General features: G+C 42.7%; 1 long non-coding RNA gene across 2 annotated transcripts in view; it reads left to right on the top strand.

Moving 5' to 3' along the window:
* Positions 1–485: 485 nt before the first annotated feature.
* LOC309858536 overlaps positions 486–21854 on the top strand; it is a 36656-nt gene continuing 15287 nt past the window's right edge. Inside the window, exons 1-3 of one of the 2 annotated variants that reach the window (XR_014308232.1) lie at positions 486–913; positions 13225–13350; positions 14284–14485. This is a non-coding gene — a long non-coding RNA (uncharacterized lncRNA). The remainder of the gene's footprint in view (positions 914–13224; positions 13351–14283; positions 14486–21854) is intronic. The other variant, XR_014308231.1, reaches the window with a different exon arrangement.

Here is a 21854-nt window from a genome sequence, read left to right as displayed (position 1 = left end):
GGTTGGGAGGCGTGGCCGGGGCAGAGCAGGTCAGGTCTGGTGCGGTGGTTGGGAGGCGTAGCCGGGGCGGTGCTGGGGCAGGACTGGTGGAGCGGTTGGGAGGCGTGGCCGGGACGGAGCTGGGCGGGACTGGTGGGGTCGTTGGGGGCCGAGCCGGGTCTGCGCAGATCGGGACTGGTGGGCTGGTTAGGAGGTGGGGCCGGGGCGGGACGGAGCGGGGCGAGACTGGTGGAGCGGTTCAGAGGCGTGGCCGGGGCGGAGCAGATCAGGACTGGTTGGGTGGGTGGGAGGCGTGGCCGGGGCGGAGCGGGTCAGGACTGGTGGGTGTGACTGGTGGGCGTGGCCAGGGCGGAGGCGGGGGTGGGGGGGCTGATGGGCTGGTTGGGAAGAGAAGCCGGGGGGGGGGGGCGGTGGAGGCGGGTGCTGGGGCCGGACTGGAGGAGCGGTTGGGAGGCGGAGCCGGGGCGGAGCTGGGCGGGACTGTTTGGGTGGTTGGGGGGCGTAGCCGTGGCGTGCTGGGGAAGGACTGGCGGAGCGGTTGGGAGGCGGAGCCGGGGTGGTGCTAGCCGGGGCGGAGCTGGCAGAGGGGGGGGGGGAACCCAGGGAAGGGCTCGGGGGCGGGGCAAGGGCGTCTCAGTGGTGGAGGCCAGGCAGTTCCCTTCTGCCTCAGGGGCCTTAGGCGTCTGGGTGGCACCGCATGGGTAGGCAACGGAGTGGCAGCCGCAGGTTCCTCAGCGACCTCCGGTGACCCTCAGAATGGACCCCGGAGAACACGGAGGCGGGAGAGGACGGCGCCTGCAGGTTGAGTCCTGCACCTGGACTCTGAAGGCCCTGGGCGGGCTCTCCTTCCAAGCCCCCCTGGGGTGGTCAGCGGGGTCCTGAGGGACGGTCTTTAGATGAACGTTTTTTGCAGGTGAGAAGAGAAATGCCTCCTCTGTTTCCTGCTGCCCGTCAGACCTGACGTGTGCCAGACAAAGCCAACTTCTGTTTCCTGTCCTTTACCTCTCAGTCAGGGGCTGGACATACTTCAGAGTCAGTGAGCTTTGCTCCTGGGGTCCCCTTACCCTCACCCTGCTTCCGCATTTGTTTGGTGACCAAGTTCCTGTCCCTGCCTCCCACATGTCTGATCAGGATAAATTCTCTTCCTGCCCCCACTGCTACCTCCTGAATTCAGGCCTGTGGTCTGGGTCTGGTGGCTTTTACCTGTGCCTCCCCACTGGCCTGGATGCCTTTTGTTTTTCCTTCTTTTGGGGGGTTACTTTTCCAAAATATTCAGTCACCCTTCGTTCATTTGGGTGGCCTGCAAGTGAGCCTCTCCTGCACATCTTTTACAAAGAGCAGGAATTTCTTTTTCCTCAGCTACCCTCTCCCTCTCAGTTCCCCACCCCTACTCATGGAACAAAATCAGCAGTGAGAAGTAGATAGACTGCAGATAGAATCCTTAAGAAAACAAAGTTTCTGGGAGAATGTCTTGTACCTCTGGTTTTTCCTGAGTTCTTGCGTAGCTGGGGACATTGCCCACAGGATTCAGGCAGATTTCTAACCCCTTTCTGGCCCCTGTGTGACCCCACCCTGCCCATTAATTTAACAGTGCTTCTTAAAACAGAGCTTTTCCCAGGAGTTGCCTAGCTCCTAATGCTTAGTGTTCAAGTGCCTGAACACCTCTAGCCTCGTTTGCCCATGTGCTGAATGAGGATAATAAACAGTCTTCAAGGGGTTGCTATGAGGACTGAATGGGCCCAGCTTAACCATCATGCTAATCTCCATGAAGCCGTACTCATAACATGGCCTTGTTCAAGTCAGCCCTCCTGTCTCCTTGGGCATAGCTGCCCCTCCTGTGTCATTGCCTGGACTCTTCCCCGTTCCCAGCACTCAGAGCCTCTGCCTTCCACACTGTTCTCTCATGGCAAATACCCTCCCTCACTTCCTGTGGCCTCATGAAGCCTCCCCTAACTGAGCCTGGTTTCAAGGCCTGCTCCTCCTTACTGACAGCTTTCCAGAACCTTGCTAGAACCTTGCCAGAACCTTGCCTGTACTGCTTTTGGGCAAGTTTACCTTAGGCCATTTCTGTTCTCTGTGTGTGTGTGTGTTGGTGTGTGTGTTGGTGTGTGTGTGCCCAGTCACTACAGCTAGACTGGGATTGCTCTGCAAACAAGGACCCTGTCCACTTCACCTTTTACTATCCCCAGAGCCTGCCTCTGCTGGCGGAGACACTCCTTAGGTGCTGACTGATGATGGCGATAAACAGTCCAGTTCAAGTCATCCAGGATTCATCGACTCTCCACCATGATGAGCTACTGTACCACGCTGGGTTTGGTGGATGAGTGACATAGGCCCTGCCTTGGACTCAGTACATGCTAGTTGGATAAGAAAGGCAAGTATGTCAGTAACTCTCATTTGAGGCGGGACCAGACATCATCCACAGAGAGAACTATCTGTGAAGTGCTGTGAGGCCTGAGGGGAGGCCAGTATGCTCCTCATTGGGAGATCAGGAAGTTTTCAGAGGCAGCCTGGGTCTGAGCTGTGTATTGAAGAATAGACAAGGTTTTGAAGGTGGTGATAAAGGAGTCCAGTCCTGAGAAGTCCACTTCGGACTTGAAAGACAGGAGATCAGAGGCAATAAAGAATAGCACAGGCAAAGAAGTGGGTGAAAGTGCTTCTGTCCTCTTACTTCCTTTAGTCCTTGAATCAACCTGGAGAGCTCAGTGTTGTTAGATCCTCTTGACAGATGAGGAAACCAAGAGCTCAGAGACCAAGGGACTTGCCTGAGATCTCACTAGGCTGAGGGTTGGGGAGAGTTGGGATTTAAACTCAGGATAGGCCCACCTAGAGTCACTGTGGCTGCCAGACAGGTTGGGAACCCAGGAATGCACTCTGAGCCTCGTGCCAAGGCTTTCACCCTGTGCTATCAGTTATGCTTCTAAAGGGTAGGGCTGGCCCCAGGCCTTGAGAGTGTTCTCATTACCCATCTGCAAGGTGAGGGGCTTGCCTCTGACTGCTTCAGCTCCTTTCAGCTACAGTGTGATTCAGGGGCTTTGAATTGTGTTGCTTGCCTGTGAGCTGGTCTGCTCCTTTCAGACTGCAGGAGGGACTATGTCACTTGAATCAAAAGAGTATGTATTTCACAGGATATGCTTTATGATGGCTGTCAAAGAATCAGTTCTGTTTACTCAACTGAGGCTCATGCTCTCTGGACTATAAGGAGAAGCTGAATCAAAAGGGAGATGAAGAGCCTGTTGTGTTACACAGCCGCCTGAAGGCAGCATCCTGAAATTCTCATTCCCAGTGCTCCAGTTGAGAGGTGTCAAATCGGGCATATATGTTTATTTTTACACTCAACTGTTTTGCTGATGGATTCTCCAGAATGATCCAGGGTATCGTAGTTTCTGTCACAACTCTGTTGCTTGCTTCTAGGGATCTGTGTGGTCCACGGCCATGTGACTTTAAAAACTATACACCCTTATACTTTAACATCAGCCCTTTCCATATACATCATCCTACTGGGATAGAGCAGCACTGGTGTGGAGATGAGGGAGTGCTGATGTCATCTGTAGCCACAGCAGATCTTCTCTATCAGACATTTTGATGCTTGTTTCTGTCCTCTTTCCCTTCCCTCTCCCATCCTAGTAAAACTACTCATTGGGACACATCCTGTTTGTACAATGACTGTTACTCATCTCGAATTAATCCCAAAGTAGTACCATCAATTTCCCCTTGAAATACCAACAAGACTACTACTTTAAACTGTTCATATATGAGGGGGAGAGGAGTTGGGGTGAGGTGGCGGGTTCTGAGCGCTCGCTCACTCCCCATGCCGAGACGTCCTTTGTTGCGGCTCCTGGGCTGCTGTCCCTGCTGGGGTCCAGCTGAGCTGGCCTCCTTGTCACGGTCTGCAGGTCACAGCTTGCTTGCCTGTGGGTCCCCGTGTTCCGTTCTGGCCTAGGAAGAGATCCTCTCCAGGCCCTTTGCCTCGTCCCCATACCACACTGGACTCTCCCTGGGCTCCTGGGATGACATTATCATCTTTTTCACTTTAGAGATGAGGCACCTGAGATTTGGAGAGAGGAAGTGATTTGCTGCAGGTCGTATAGTAAGTGACCCAGAAGGGACTCGAGCCATCCCGCCTCCAGCTGTGGTGACTGGCTCCCAGGACCCACAGAGGTTTGGAGGTACCAGGTAGCTGCCTGGAAGGCCCTTTGGAGCCTGAGCAACATTTGATGATGGGAGTGGTACGGTTTGGGAATTCAGTCTCAACCCATCAGGAGGTTGTCTCTCTCAGCTGTCTCTTGGGTTCTTGGACTGCTCAATTCGGTTCTGGCACTGCCCAGCACAGCTGCTCTTGGCCTGTGGTTCAGGAAGCCCCACTCCTCCAAACCAGCTCTTCCACTCCCCTCCGTGTCTACCCCGGCTCACACTGCAGTGCACGCATCAGCCACGGCAGAAGCACGCTCTGCAGTCGGCGTATTTGTGTTGGGTTCCAGCTCAGGCTGTCTTCCCATTGCCAGCTCTTGCGCTTGTCCCTCATTCCCAGGCACTTGGACATACTGGTTGCCAGCAGTTCATCCCGATTTCCTTAGCCTTGCTTCTCTCACACATCCTGCTCCCTTCTGCCCCATGATCTGGGGCCTGAGCCTTTTCTGTGTTTGATTTCTCTTCTGTAACTCTCTGCACCTACACACACAGGCCCAGTGAAGCTAATGAAGTTTAAGACTCAGCTTCAGGGTCGTTCGCTTGCCCAGGCCTGGAAGAGGCCCTGGCATTATGGGTTATGCTAGTTCTATGGCTTAAAAAGTCCAGGAGAAATGTTGTAGCTGGAGTTGCTCAGAGGTACCGCTCCTTCCATTCAGTTGTCTCCCTTCCTCTTGCTCCAGTGGTGGCGGTGCAGTGACTATGGGCATACTGGGAGTCGGGCCCAGGAGTTGCTAAATTGGGATATACTTGGTTTGGATTGAGAGAGTCCTGTCTCAGGGGCTCACAACCAGTTCCATACGTGTCTGAGTTACCGCTAGCTGCCCTGTGTTGAAATAGCTTCCAGGAATACTGCTGCTTTCTGTACCATTGCTCCCAGCCCTGGGACAAGTGTGAGGTGGAGGAGGACATTGTGATGTTGCGCCTCGTAGCACACAGCGCTGGAAGTGCTGGCAGCAGAGGAGAACCAGGGTCCACGAGGTACAGATCCAGAAGCCAGTCTGTGGGAAAACCTTCCAGTCGTAAATCAGATGCGGAAAATCGGCAAACACAAGTTCTGTCCTGCCAGGAATATTCTCAGTGTGTAGCACATGCAATCAGAAGCACGGCACGCGTTCATATTAACATACGGAGGGGGGTATGTGAAGTGGCATTTTCCAGAATTCTTGTGACTGTGGGGCACACGCCTGCATCAGAGCTACCAATGCTGAGTAGCACGCCAAAAAGAGTTAATGTAGCTGGCTTGAGACTGCTGTGTTTTCAAAAGGTCCGCTTGGAAGACTGGCCCTTGGCTGGCCTCTGGGGACTTGGCTCACAGAGGGCATCCAGGCAACAGAAGACTCGTAAGAGGGCTCATGGTGTGCAGACTGTTTTTACAAACAATGTGGTTTATGCTGAACACCTGCTTCCCTTCTGGGAACCTGAAATTTTGGTGCACATTAGGCAGAGCGTTCCTACGTGACCAGGCCTGAATAAATTTCTTGGGCACCGAGTGTGGGCTTCCCTGGGCAGAAACATCACACTCATGTCACCGCATGTTCATTGCTGAAAGAAGGCTGTGCTCTTTGTGACCCCTCATGGAAGGGAGAGCGGATAAGGGGTCTGCACAGGGGTTCCTCCAGGCTCTCCCTGCGTCTTTTCCTCTTACGATCTGCCTGTGTGTCCTTACTACCTTGCTATAATTCTTTTTAGGTGTGAGTACAACTATGTGCTAAGTCCCATGAGTCTCCCACTACAATAAACTAGGAAAGTAGGAATAATACTTTGCAGAAGTATGTGAGGCAATTATTTAATAAAAGCACACTTTTGTTATGTCATTTTTCCCCTGAATTTTGAGATGCGTCTAAATGTTTGTTGACATTTTCCAGCTTGTATTCTATTGCATTTCTTCCCTCATTTGAAATAACTCACTTTTGTTATCAACTTTGTATTGATATTTTTGTATTCTTATCCTTGGAGAGGGCCCCAAATATTAGAAGCTTCAGATTCCACCAAACCTGGATCTGCCTCTGTTGTCGATCCAAGACTTGTGACCTCTTGTTGACTTTGTTACTGTCACCTCATATTTCACAGGTGGGAAAATTAAAACTGAAAGGGGAAAGTTGAGCTTACTTGGCAAAACTGGGAAAGAATTCAGGTCTTCCAGCTCCCAATTTAATGTTCTTGTCGCTCCATTCAATACGGTGTTTTGATGATTTGTCTGGAAACAATGGTCAGGGGACACTGGACACTGGACACAGACTGGATGTCACTCAGAAGAGTGAACTTCTAGTCCCTTCTTTCAGTAGATGGGTAATGTCAAATGAGTTCTTCCCTTCCTGGGACACATTTTTTTTTTTTTTTTTTGCTTTTGGAAAACAAAGGGACTGGACTAGATGTTCTTTCAAGTAGGTCTTTCTCTGATGTTCCCCAAGTTTGTCATTCTAGAAATGCTGGAATCACACAATCACAGTTGAAACCATTTATCTTCTTGTCCTTGGGTCTTCTCTGTTTTTAAAACAAATAAAATACCTGCCTCTCCCAGTTGTCATGGAACCCCTGGCACCATTCATGGAAGAGCAGGTGATCAAAAGTTTCTTCCATCCTTTTGTCCAGGCAGGAACAAAGGTTGTCATATGTGATTCTTACTCTTAATCCTTCCCTTTGGAATCAGAGAATTTTTGATCAGCAAACCCAAATTTTAAGAAAGAAAGAAAATGAAACACATATTCTGTTTTTAAAACTTCTTACAATGGAGATACAATTTGCAAACAGAAAAAAACACACAAATATTAAGTGACTAGATTAATGGATATTCACAAAGTTAACACACCAGTAATCTGCATCTATATTAAGAGATAGAGAATTGCTAGAACTCTGTTGTGATCCCCTCCAAGTTACTCCTTCTGCCCAAAGGTAACTACTGTTCTGACCCATGACATCTTTGATTATTCATCCGTGTTGTCATGTGAGCAGTATTTCCTTTATTCTCCTCGCCGTACAGGATTCCGTTTTATGACTGTACTCTGATTTGTCTATTCCAATGTTTGTGGACATTGTCGGGGTTTCCAGGTCTTTGTTGTTACAAATAAAGCTGCTATGAATAGCCTTGTGTTTACTTTCTTTGGAAAATACATGCTTCTGTTGCATATATGTCTAGAGGTCTAGCTGATGATTTATAGAATGTGCACATGTTTCACTTCAGCAGATATGGCCAAATAGCTTTACAAAGTGGTTGTAGTGATTTCCTCTCCCACCAGCAGGGTGTGAGTGCCAGTTTGTGTCCATCCTTGATTGAACATGCTGACATTTAGGTGGGTTACAGTTAGGTCTTATTTCAGTTTATTTGTTTACATTGAGCAAACTTCTGTAGTGTACAATTTCATGACATGGGACTAAAGCACAGAGCCTTGTATCCTTTACTACTGTCAAGATAGGGAAGAGTTCCCCCTCCCCCCTCCCCATCACCATTAGCCCCTGCAAAGGGCCTGGAGCCTCCTCTTTGTATTCAACCCTTTCCCCACTCTCAGGCCCTGGCAGCCACAGGTCTGATCTCCATCCCTACAACTCTACTTTTCCAGATTGTTGAGTGAATGGAATCATGTGGTATGTAGTCTTTTGGGTCTGGCTTCTCTTACTTAGCAAACTGTCTTTGAGTTTCCTCCTTGTGGTGGGTGTGCATTGGTAGTTCACTCCTTTTTATTGCTGGGTAGCCATCCATCATATGGAGGCATCACATTTTTTTATCTGGTCACGTTTGGTTTGTTTCCAGTTTTTTTCTATTATGAATAAAGTTGTTATAAATATCTGTACAGAGGTTTTTGTGTGAACAAAAATTTTCATTTCTCCTGAGTAAATATCCAGGGGTGGGGCTTGATGGGTTGCATAGTAAATGAATCTTTACCTTTATGGGCCCCTTCCCAACTTTTACAGAGTGGTTGTACCATCTTGCATTCCCACCGACAGTGTGTGAACATTCCAGTTGTTCCACATCCACATCTTTGTCAGCATCTGGTATTGCTAGGTTAAAAAAATATTTTTAGCTATTCTGAGGTATGTAGTGATATCTCATTCTGGTTTTAATTTGCATTTCGCTGATGATTAGTAATTTTGAGCATCTTTCCATATGCTCATTTGCCATCCGTATAACTTCTTCAGTGAATTTTCTGTTTAGATCTTTTGCCCATTTGAAAAGTTGGGGGACTTGTTTACTTACTCATTTAATTTTTTTTATTTTGAAATAATTACAGATTCAGAGGAAGTTGTGAAAAAATATATAGTTAGGTTCTGTGTACCCCCAAACATCTCACTAACTTAGAGTATGGTGTTAAGGCCAGGAAATTGACATTGATATAATCCGTGGAGCTTATTCAAATTTTTACCAGTTATACCTGCACAACTCTGTGTGTGTGTGCGTGCATAATTCTGTGCAGTTTGATCATATGTATACCTTCATGTAACTTCCACCACCATCATCCTCATATCTCATGGCTCCCGTTTATAGCCCATCCACTTCCCACTCCACATCCCTTAACCCATGATGACCACTAGTTTATTCTCAGTGTCTATCACTTCCTTATTTCCAAAGCGTTACGTATATGGACTCCTACTATACCGTACGTAACCTTATGATAATGGCTTTTGTTTTTCACTCAGCATGATTCCCTGCAGGTTCATTCGAGTTGCTGCCATGTATCAATAATTCACTTATTTTTATTGCTGGATAATATTTCATAGTACTGATGTATAACAATTTAACCATTCACACATTCCATAAGTTTCCAGTTTGGGGCTATTATGAATAAAGCTGCCATAAACATTCACGTACAGGTTTCTGCACTAACGTAAGTTGTCATTTCTCTGCAATAGATGCTCAAGAGTGCGATTGCGGGGTCAGCTGGGAAATCCATTTTTAGTATTTAAATAACTGCCAAAATGCTTTCCAGAGTGGCTGTACCATTTTATATTTCTACCATCAGTGTATACTGATCTATTTTCCTGGCATCCTCACCAACAATTTGGTGTCATAATTTATTACTTTATCCACTTGCATGGCCTTGTAGCAATATCTCACTGTGCTTATAATTTGCATTTACTCGATCGCTAATGATGTTGAATATCTTTTCATGTGCTCATTTGCCTCTGTGTATCCTCTTCAGTTAAATGTCTCTTCATGGCTTTTGCCCATCTTCTAATGGGATTGTGGTTTTTGATGTTGAGTTTTGAGAGTTCTTTATATACTCCAGATACAAGTCCTTATTCCTTCATGGGATATAAAATTTTCAAACCTTTCTTCCAGTCTATAATTTGTCTATTCATCTCTGCAGGATCTTTCACAGATCAAAAGTTTATAGATTTGATGAGGTGCAGTTTATCAGTTTTTACTTCTATGTGTCATGCTTTAAATCAATCAGGCATCTTGCATTGATCTATTTCTGTGTTCTCTATTGTCTTCCACTGTTCTGTGTGTCTGTGTCTCTTCCAGTACATACTTTATTATTACTGTTATTGAATTTGGAGCATTCTTTATATATTTTGGATGTAAGTTCTTCAAATATGTGATTTACAAATATTTTTTCCCAGTCTGTCATTAGTCTTTTCATTCTCTTAACAATGTCTTTTATCTTTTTTAAAAATTATTTATTTATTTTAGAGAAAGCAGTGGGGGAGGGGCAGAGGGAGAGGGAGAGAGAATCTCAAGCAGACTCTATGCTGAGCACAGAACCTGACATGAGGCTTGGTCTCATGATCCTGACATCACGACCTCAGCTGAAACCAAGAGCTCGATGCTTAACCAACTGAGCCATCTGTGAGCCCCTCCTTTACCTTTTTTTAAATTGATAGCCAGCATGGCCTAAGACCATATTTTTAGTGATTGCTATTACTTAAAATTCATTTTTTAGTGGCCCACAAAATAGTTGATCTTTATGAATGTTACATGTGCAATTGAAAATGGTGTGCTGATAGGGCGCCTGGGTGGCTCAGTGGGTTAAAGCCTCTGCTTTCAGCTCAGGTCATGACCCCAGGGTCCTGGGATCGAGTCCCGCATCAGGCTCCCTGCTCATAAGGGAGCCTGCTTCCTCCTCTCTCTCTGCTTGCCTCTCTGTCTACCTGTGATCTCTGTCTGTCAAATAAATAAATAAAATCTTTAAAAATAAAAAAAAAAAAGAAAATGGTGTGCTGAGGTCACCTGTTTTTGGGTGGCTTAGTCCGTTAAGCATCTGCCTTCGGCTCAGGTCATTATCTTGGGGTCCTGGGATGAGGCCCTGAGTTGGACTTTCTGCTCAGCAGGGAGTCTGCTTCTCCCTCTCCCCCTGCCTCCCCACCATTTGTGTGCTCACTCTCTCGCTCACTCTCAAATAAATAAATAAAATCTTTTATTTTTTTTTTAAGAAAATACTGCTGGGTGGGATTTTGTGCATTATTTAGATCAGATTGTTTGATAGTGCTGTCTAGGTAATCTGAAACCTTACTAATTTTTGCCTGCATGTTCTGTCAGTTTCTGAGAGTAGTGTGGAAGTTTCCAACTATGATTGTGTATTTGTCTTTTTTCCTTTTTAATAGTGTCATTTTAGTGTATTCTTAAGCTCTGTTAAATGCACACATATTTATGATTTTTATCTTACTGGAAAGTTGACCTCTTTATTGTCTAATGTTAGTCTTTATTTCTGATAATATTCTTTGTTCTGAAGTTTTTGTCTGGTGTTACTATAGCTACTCTGCAATATTTTGCTACTATTTTTGCTTTCTAGTTATCTTTTAGCTCAATTAAATGTAAGAAAAATCTATTTTACCTTCACTTATTTCTTTTTAACACTCTTGTTGGTGAACATCCGTATTTCAGACTAATGTATTATTTCAGCTTGAAAATTTCTTCAAAATTTTTTGTAGAGTAGGACTATTGGCTATGATTTCCATCATTACTTTTGCTTTTCTGAGAAAGTCGTTGTGTCTCCATCATTTAAAAATTAACCTTAAGGAGATAGAATTTATACACTGTATAATTCACCCTGTTAATATATACTTGAGTGACATTTAGGGAATTTACATTTAGGGTAACTATCACCAAAATCCACTTTTAGGACATTGCTCTCACTCCCAGAGATCCCTCATACCATGTCAATCATCCGCCCCCAACCCCAGGCAACCACTAATCTGCTTTCTGCTCCCTTCCAGTTATATTGAGATGAAAGTGACATACAACACTGTATAAGTTTAAGGTATATAGAAATCTGCTTTCTATTCTTATAGATTTGCCTTCTTTGAAATTTTCATATAAATTGAATCATACGGTACTGAGTCTTTTGCATCTGGCTTCTTTCACTTAGCATAATGTTTTTGAGGTTCATCTGTATTGTAGCAGGTGTCAGTGTTTTGTTCCTTTGTATTGCTGAATAGTATTCCCTTGTATAGATGTAATAGATTTGTTTACTAATTGATGGACATTTGAATTGTTTCCGTTTTTTGGTTTTATGAATAATGCTATTGTGACCATTTGCTTACAAGTCTTTGTGTGGACATATGTTTTCATTTTACTTCTTACCTGGAGTGTCATTGCTGGTTCACATGGTAAATTTATGTGTAACATTGAAAAGTTTCTTCAGAAGAATATTTTTCAACTTCAGTAAGTTAAACTATTTTTAGAAGAGATTGAATATACTACTTAAGAGATATTTGAATAATACTCTTCTATATTTTGTTCAAGGTAATGATGTTTTTAAATGAAACTACTCCTGTGTCATTAGATTATTACACCTTTTACATCAGAACTAAAATGCACTATGTTTTACATTTTAAGGAAATAACTGCCACACTTTTCCAAAGTGACTGAACCAGTTTACATTGGCACCAGTGATGTTGATTTTTAAAGATATTTTTTTCTGGGTATAGAATTCTGACTCGCATGGTTTCTGATAGGAAATCTGGTGATTCTTATCTTTTTTTAAAAAATTCCATGTAATGTTTCTTTTTTCTCTGGCTGCTTTCAAGATTTTCTCTTAGTTTGTTTGTTTGTTTGTTTCTTTCTTTCTTTCTTTTTTCCAGCAGTTTGACTATGATATGCCAAGGGGTGGCTCTGAGCTTGTATCTGTGGTTTGGTGTCATTTAATTTGGGGAAATTCTCACCTATTATGACTTCATAAGAATTTTTTTTTAAATAAATAAGTTCCCATTCCCCCTGCCTTCCTTCTGGGATTATACTTACACTCATATTAGATTGGGTATTCTTTTCTGTTTTTATTTCAATTTTTCTCTGTGTATTTCAATGTGAGTAATTTCTCTTGACTGATCTTCAAGTTCACTGATTCTTTTCTTGGCTGAGTTGACACTGGCAGTGAGCCCACTGAACATATTATCTTCACTACTATGTTCTTCATTTCTACCATTCCCATTGTCTTTTTTTTTCCCCCTTAGAGTTCATTTTTCTCTGCTACAGTTACCTTCTGTTCATGCATGGTTATCTACCTTTCCCATTAGAGCTTTTAACATGTTAATCATAATTAAAGCTCCTTGTCTGATAGCCTCAGTGTCTGTGTCATATCAGATTCTGGTTCTGATGATTGCTTTTTTTCTCAAGAGTATGATTTTTCTTGCCTTTCTGTGTGTCTTAATTTTTTTTTTTTGTTTGAAGCCGAACATCTTGTGTAGGACAGTAGAGACTAATAGAGACTGAGGTAAATAGTTCTCATGCCTAGAAATGGAAACACATTTCCTTCTGCTAGATCTTTAGAACAGAGTCTTGAGTACCCCCCCTCCCCTTGTTAGGAATTGGATTGGATTTGAGGTTGTTCTCACTGTGCCTATTCTTGGTGCACCACAGATTTCAAATTCCTGTAGCGATTCCTTCTGCTTGGGGGAAGTAAGTGGTGGTTTTCCAGAAGGCTGTTTTGTCAACACTAAGTTTTAGGTCTCCCCTTCACACTGCTTGAGATCTCTCTGCATGCTGTTCTTCCTCCTCTGTCCTTTTCCCAGCAGTTTCAGAATTCAGTAAATATCCTGAGGGAAAGCCTAAGAAACTCTTTCAGCGATAGATATATTTCCCTTTTGCTTGTCTTTCAGCCCATATGCTGAGTCCTGGGGTTTCTGGAACTTCTGATCTCCTATGGCCGAGGAGGGAAGGACAGTGAAAACTTCAGAAATTCAGAGCTATGCTGTGTATTTTGTTTTGCCTAGTTTTGGATTTGGGTAAGTGGTAGCCTCCTGCTGGGATGTCTAGTCAGTTCTGAAGGTGGGTTTGGCTTAATCTAGACCATCTCTAAACAGGGAAATGCCTTGGGGAGACCAAGTGCTAGTGCATCCCTCAAGGTTTTCTTTGGGTCTTTGAAATGGTTCTTCCTCTGAAAGGTCAAAATCACCTATGATTCTGATGAGGGCTGCAGGCACCTAGGTACCTAAGCTGTTACTCAGCAAGATGGGGAAGAAGAAATACTTCAGAAGCAGGAGGGACTGTTCTGGCACTTTTAGGTTGTCTAAGGGACTAATTTATCCTGACCTTTTTTTCTATGCAAAAAAAAAAAATAGTCATAGAATCTGAAAGGGTGATTTAATCTTAATATTTGAGATCATACACAGGTGTTGTTTGACATTAGTTATTTTCATGTGAGGTTACCAAGTGCTACCTTCTTAGCAGCAGACCTGTGTAAAGTTAACATAAATCTTTGTTCTTTGCCAAAAGGCCACAGCAAATGATCTCTGGAGGCCTTTTCTGGCTCTAAGACAGGTCTTCAATTCTTGGATGCCTTCTTGTAATCCTTCTGGAATGACTTGGACTCTTTTCCAGTCTACTTGGGATAGGTTTCTTGTACAGCCTGAAGAGAGCAGTGAGTAGCCTGCATAGTCTGTCACCCTCCCTTTGGTCTAAGAATCTCTGGTGACTTGTAGGACTCTTATTTATGGTTGTAGTTATAGTCTAACACTGGAATTCTCCACAGACTGCTGCTCGGAGAAGTTCAATGTCTCTGAGATGGTTTCAGTAAAAGAATTCTATCAAAAAGAATTTGCTGAATTGTGATTGCAAACAAAATAGCTTTGTGGGGACAAAATGTACTCCTCACAAGGGAGCCTTATGTTTATTTTCCAGCCTCTCCTCCCAGTGCTTCACTTCTGATCTCTCTGCAGAAAGAAACATTTCAACAGAGTACCCCCGCTCCCCGTGGAAACTGAGACAATTATCTTCCCAAAGCCCTGAACTCCCCTTCCTACTTCCGAAGGAGCCCCTCTGTTTACAGCTGCTAAAGCTAGCCGGAAGTCCGGTTCCTTCCCCAGGCAGTTCTTTTTGGATGTTGGATGCACACCTTTCTAAGCATTGTGGTCTCCAAATGTAAGTTTAATAGCATAAATGTCTCTCTGTAGCCTGGAAGAACTTTATACCTTTGTGTTATCGAGTGACATGATAGTGTCTCATATTTTGCTGGAGCCATTTAGAAATTTTACTCTCCTAAGGGGATTTGGGAATTGTGGCTACATCCATTTTATCTGCGTTGTATATGGCTCCCTCATTCTGGGGAAACACAGTTCTTCATATATAACACACATGCGTGGTCTCACAACACCCAGGCTGAGAGACTCGGGAGGCTGTAGGGGCTCGTTCTCATTCTGGAGGTAGCAGTGGTAAAACATGGAGAGGCAAATATATTTGCCAAGATGCTGATTCTGAACTCCATTTTGGGGACATTCTAGGGTGTTTCACAGGATCTCAAAGTGCCTCACAAAATCACTCTAAAATTCTCAAAGCCAAATTCATCTTAATTGACTTCAGTTTTTTTGAAGTTACAGCATGTTGGGGTTGGGGTAGTTATCTTAAAAAAAAAAAACACACACAAGTCAAATCAATGAAATGCCAAAACTCAAGAAACATTTGGGAAGCAGTGGATTAGTCCATAAATACCAAAATAGGCATAAAATAACCCAGGTCAGGTACTAAGAGGTATAAATTCTTGACTCATCTTCCATGAATCTGTATTTAAATACATATTTTGTACGATGGTATGTCTGAAGATACTTCTCTTCTGGGCAGGCTTTCTATAGTACTTGGGGATGATCCCAATGACCTTTTGGGGAGATCTAATTTTTTTTTTACTGCTAGAAGGGTGAAAAATATATATTGATACACTTGAACAATGAGCAAGTTAGTTTGGCTGGAGCACAGGCTTATGTTGGGAGAATTACAGAAACATGTTTGGAAAGGTAGGTTGGGGCCACATTTTTGAGGGCCTTGGATACTAACCACGGTCTTTCAACTGTCTTTGATAATCAGTTTGCAGGCATTGAAGGTTTTTGAACAAGGGTTGATGGAGAAATATGGAATGGCTAGAGTTAGACTCTAAGGATATTAATAAGGCTGAAATGTGTAGGTTTGGCCCACATTGAGATAAGTGAAGACAGATCAATAAGAAACTTACAACAGTCTTGGTATGAAGGTATTAATTATTAAATTAATTTTATCTTATTATTTTTAATTTTAAAATTAGTAAATTAAATTATTTTATTTATTAAATTATTAAAGGTGTTAAGGAAGTTGTCCAACTTGATTGTGAGCTCTTATTGCACTGGTGTTTAAAAACAGGTGAAGTGTTACCTCTTGAATTCTGCAGGCTTTCTAGTCTAAGATTTCTTCTGGCTCAGCGACGAAAAAAAGAGGATCCTTTGCCTTGCCTTTCAAAGGCACCTGTTCCAAATGGGGTTCTCAAGCTGTGTATAGTACTCTTGGCATCATGAAGTCTGTGTGGTTCCATGAATCTCCAAGTTCACACTGACCATCTTTGCTTTATTAGTTGAAGGAGGGGACATCACATAGACAAGTCTGAGGTGCTTAACCCATGCTTTCAACTTGTCCCCTGTGAGCTTGAGCAGTGGGGCTTCATTTCATTCTGATGTTAGAGGACATGGAGGAATTTCCCTGCACTCAGTGTAACAGCCGCTATTTGGCTTGTATTTGAAGGGACAAATACAAGGGTAGTGCAATTTTAACCTGGGTTTTTCTAGTCAGTGGTTTGGGATGCCCAGCAAATATATAGTGGAAAATTTGCTTTAATGAAAAAAGGTTCTTTTTCTGTACCTTTCATTATATGAGCTTTTTAGCAAAGGAGACTTGTCTCTTTACATAGTTTGGTGATCAACAAATTCTGTCATCTTCCCACTAAGTAAGAGAAATAATACAAAAAACAATGGTAGAATAATTTTATAGTTATGGGAGTACCATAGCATCCACAGGAACCTCGGTGCTTAGAGTCTGACGGAAGCCATTGGTGATGAGATGGGATCCATCCCGTAAACTCGGAAGCAAAGAAAACCTCTTGCATCACAGTTAAGTCGGTATATTGATGCAGCAGTGATTTTGCTGCTGCCATGTCATTACACAGACTGCTCATCTGGTCCGCACTGTTCCACTTATTGTGACGATCTTTATATTTTTATTTCAAAGATCTGAACCATTTGATTTCCATGTTGACCTGCTTTCATCGTGCCCATGCCTATCCTGTTCCACTAGGTGGCACTCTTACCCATGAGACTACTGCAGCCCGGCCTGCTACCTGAAGCCGCCTGGCCCGTGGGCTGGGCTGTGGGTTCCTGTGCGGATGAAATGCTTGTGGGTTGCCTTGTTCCTCTACTTCCATCAGCACCAAGATGCTATTCCATACCTGCCTGCCTCTCCAAGTCTTATAAATGTTAACTGAGCACCTACTCTGTGCCAGGTGATATGGTAGGCACAGAGGCAAGATTTGAGCTACACCATTGCCTGGGCCCTCCAGGAGCTCAGAGCCTGGGGACAGGGTGCAGGGGGCAGGGGGCATAAGAGCTAGAGTAGAGGGCCATGGTAGGGGAGAGAATGCTTCTCACTGGAGGCTCTGTGTGACCAGAGGCTAGTGGTCTTTGGCCCTGATTTGTGGGACTTGTTGGCATAGGTTGAGGGGCTCCGTGCATGCACTGGAAGGGAGAGACAAGCACTGTTGCATTATTTCAATGGCAGTGCCCCTGTTCAACCCCAGAGGCCAAGGGAGGAAAGAAGAGGCCGAGAATGCTCCCTCCTAACCCAGGAACAGACTGGGCTTTTCCACAGTCTCCGAGACACATGATCAAACGTGATCCCACTTCTCCAGAACCCATGAGTGCAAATGTCTGTGGTGTTCTCATTTGGTTTCATTTGGTAGGTAATTTTTTTTTTTATTTTTGGAAAGTTAAATGGAAAATCACATCCACAACAGTAGCCACTGCTCATGTTCCTACCAACAAGAATTCATCATTCTTAACATCTTGATACATTGATTTCCAACATTTTCCTGTGTTTATACTTTTTAAAAATTATGTAGACAACATATTCTCATTTGTTTTAATCTATGTTCTTCCCATTCATACAGGACCAGTTTTGGGGTTCAGTTTTGGGGTACCAGTGTGCCCTGACATCAGTGCTTCTCAGCATGATGCCAGCAAAGAGAATTTTTCTACCGTTTCTTTCTCCTTGCAGCTCAAATGCAGACTTACTTTTTTTTTTTTCTGGAGTTTAAAATCACAATGTAGAAAGTGTGTCAAATGCACAACGATGAAAATAAACCATCTGTGGTTCTACCTCTTGGAGAGAATCATAGCTGAAGTTCATGTTGGTACACTTCCTTCTAGCTTTTTTCCTACATAGTTCTTTAGAACACTAGCTGTGTGTTGTGTTTAATATTTTTTAAAGATGTTATTTATTTTTCAGGGAGAGAGGGAGGAACACACAAACAGAGAGAGCAGCAGGCAGGGCAAGGAGCCTGTTGTGGGACTCGATCCCAGGACCCTGGGATCATGACCTGAACTGAAGGCAGGTGCTTAAGCAACTGAGCCACCCAAGCATCCCGGTATTTAGTATGTTAAAATGTGCCTTTTCACTGAATTGCTTATGTGTTTAAATATTCTTCTACCTCATGACTTTCAGTAGCTGCTCATTATTCCATCCTATAGGGATATCATACTTGATAAGTACTATTGCTAGACATTTAGTTGGTCTCCTCTTTTTTTGCAATGATAATACTGTATGGTCTTGTATATAAATCTTTACATGGATGTGTGATCATCAGGATAAATTTTTAGAAGTGAAACTTCTGAGTTGAGTATGAACATTAGAAGGCACTCTTTCATTGTGTTTTTTTTTATAGCAAATTAATATGTTTATCATAGACCATGTAGAAAGGACAGATTTACAAAATGGAGAATGTAAAAGTCACCCGTATTCTTATCACAGAGGTAATCACTATTAACCTTTTGTCACAGCTGTTCAGTCTTCTTTTCCCTGTATTCTACATACTCTTCTACAAGTTTTTTTTTTTTACTTAATATATTCTGAACATTCTTTTAGGTTCATTATTCTTCTACATTTTCAGTGGTTATATAGCATTTTCTTGTGCGGAAATACCAGTTTATTTGACCAACTGGCTACTGTTGGGCACTTAGGAAGAGAAATGTTTTCCCCTCCTGTAAAGAAAAGGCAGCGATGAGTATTCTGTGGCCAAGTCTGTGCAAAAATCTTTGATTGCTTCCTCTGAATAAACTCCTAGATATGCAGTTGTTCCTTCCTACATGTATGCATGTTTGTAAGCTTTTGATGGATATTCTCATCTTACAGGCAGATTATGGGGATGCCCCTTTGTCCCTTCTGTCTGAAATCTTGATTATCGCTGATGGGGTTTTTGCCAATATGATTGCAAAAAATTAGTGCCTTATTTTAAGATCTGTATTGGCTTGATTGCTAGTGAAGCTGAACTTTTTTCCTTTTCTCTACCCTTTTGCCCATCTTGCTGTTCTGGTATAGATATTTTTCTTATTTACTGAAGAGATTTTAAAAATAAATTTAAAATATTAATTCTTAGTCATTCATGCAGGTTTTCTCCTCTGGCTAGCTGTTGTGATGAACTATATGTCTAGAGTTTTTGATACTAAACTGCAGTTCTGGAATAACCCCCTTTTGCTTGTGGTGGTGTATTCTTGTCTTGCTGGGTTTGGTTTGCTGGTATTTTATTTAGGATTTTTGCATCTCTGTAACTGGTGTTAGTCTTCAGTTTTCTTCCTCTGCGGGTTTGTGTGTGTGTTCTCTCAAGTTTTGTGGATAGGCTAACTTTAGTTTTATAAAATTAATGGGACTTATTTCCTTCTTTTTCTCTATAGCAGGAGCTACTTTCAGAGCATGGAAATTACTGGTTCCTCGTCAGACAGAAAGAACTTGCTTGTGAAACTGTCTAGGCGTTGTAATAACCATCGGAGGAAATGGCTTTGAACAGCGTTAGTTTGCCCCATGTTTTCTACTTCTTTGTGAGTCTGATTTGCTGTTTCCTAGGAGATCATCCATTTTGAGATTTTGAAATTTATTAGCATTTTTCAAGCTTTCTTGCCCTATAATCCCCATACCATACAATTCACTCATTTAAGCCATTTCTAGTATATTCACGGAGTTTACAACCAGCACTACAATTGCCACAATACATTTTAGAACATTAAAAAAAAGAAAAAACAAAGAAACCCCATAGCCCTGAGCAGTCATTCTCCATTTACCCTTCCTGCCCCTCCAGCCTTAGACAACCATTAACCTGTTCTCTGTCTCTGCAGAAGTGCCTGCTCCGGACCTTTCAGATAAACAGAAAAGACCAATAATTTGTGGTCTTTTGTGACTGGCTTCTCTCATTTAGCATCATGTTTCCAAGGTTCATCCCACTGTAACATGTGCTAGTACTTCATTCTCTCTTTGTGTTTTGTTTTTAAATTAATAGACCTTTATTTTTTAGAACAGCTTTAGATTTATAGAAGATTGAGCAGATAGTGTAGAGTTCCCATAAACTTCCCTGACCATAGTTTTCCCCACTAACATCTTGGACTGGTGTGATAATGTTTGTTATAACTAATGAGCCAGTATTGATTTAATAATGTTAATTCACAACATATCAGTGATATATTAATATATAGTAAGTTCAGAGCTGGCATTAAGGTTCACTGTGTTGTACAGTCCTGTGGGTTTTGACAAAAGCATAATGTATGTCTACCATTGTAGTGTCCTAGAGAGTAGTTCCACGGGTAGTTGGAGCACAGGGAACTTTTAGTGTTGTCCTTCCCTCCTCTGCCAGAACTTCTAGCGACCACTCATCTTTTCACAGTCTCCATGGTTTTGCCTTTTCCAGAATGTCATGTAGTTGGAATCATACAGTAGGGAGTCTTTCCAGATTGGTTTCTTTCACTTGGTAGTATGTGTTTAAGGTTCCTCCATGGCTTTTCATGGCTTGATGGCTCGTTCCTTTTTAGGGCTGAATAATATTCCATTGTCTGGGTGTACCCTAGTTAATTTTATCGATTCCTGTACTGAAGGACATCATGCTTCCTTCCAGGCTTTGGCTACTATGAATAAAGCTGCTCTCAATATCTGTGTGCAGGTTTTTGTGTAGACCTAAGTTTTCAGCACTTAGAGATAAAAAGCAAGGAGCGTAATTGTTAGGTCATATGGCAAGTGTATGCCTTCTTTTGTAGGAAACTGCTGAACTGTCTTCCACAGTGACTGCACCACTTTGCATTCCCTCTAAGTAATGAGTGAGAGTTCCTGTTGCTCAACATCCTTGCTAGCATTTGATGTCATCAGTTACTTGGATTTTAACCATTCCAATAGGTACATAGTAGTATCTCATCATTGTTTTAATTTGCAATTCACGAATGATGTATAATGTGGAGCATCTTGCCATCTCTGTCTTCTTTGTGATGTTTTTGTTCAGATCCTTTGCCTATTTTTAAATTGAATTTTTCTTCATTGTTAAGTTTTAAGGACTCTTTGTATATTTTAGATACAAGTCCTTTATGACATAGTTATTTTGCAAATATTTCTCCCAGCCTATAGCTTCTTTTTTTCATTCTCTTACCAATGCCTTTCACAAAGCACAATTAAAACAAACTTTTTAAAAGGTTTTATTTTTAAGCAATTCTACGCACACCATGGGGCTTGAACTTAACCCCGAGATCAAGAGTCGCATGCTCCACTGACTGAGTCAGCCAGGTGCCCCACAATTTAAAAAAATTGTTTTTAATAAAGTCCAGTTCCCTTTTATGGCTAAATAATATTCCATTGTAAGGATACACTATATTTTGTTTATCTGTTTATCAGTTGATGGACACTTGGGTTGTTTCCTTTTGGTCATTATGAATAATGCTGCTATGAACATTTGTGTACAAGTTTTTGTTTGGACATGTGCTTTCATTTCTCTTGGGTGGATACCTAGGAATGGAATTGCTGGGTCATACAACTATTCTATGTTTAACTTTTTGTGAAACTGCTAAACTGTTTTCCCTAGAAACTGCCTTTTTCGAAGCAGCTGCACCATTTCCCATCCCCACTAGCAAGGTAGGAGGGTCCCATTTTCTCCATCTCCTCAGCAACACCGGTTGTTGTCAGTCTTTTTGATTACAGCCATTGTAGTAGGTGTATATTGGTGATTCGTTGTGTTTAGTTTGCATTTCCCTACTGACTCAATGTGGAACATATTTTCATATGCTTATTGGCCTTTCACATATCTTCTTTTCCTCTTCACTTTTGATATTCTCTTCCATGGGAGTTTCATGGATTCCACTAATATCTTCAGACAGATGATTTCAAATTCTTACTTCCAACTCTGACCTTTCTCCTGAGATTGTCTCAGATTCCCTTCTCCTTACTAGGCACTAAGGTCCTGATTGCATCTCCAGAT

The sequence above is a fragment of the Mustela nivalis genome (genome assembly GCF_964662115.1).
Source record: "Mustela nivalis genome assembly, contig: HAP1_SCAFFOLD_2742, whole genome shotgun sequence".
Taxonomy (NCBI): Eukaryota; Metazoa; Chordata; class Mammalia; order Carnivora; family Mustelidae; genus Mustela; species Mustela nivalis.
Note: the sequence above shows the minus strand (reverse complement) of the source record. Positions and strands in the feature narration are given on the sequence as shown.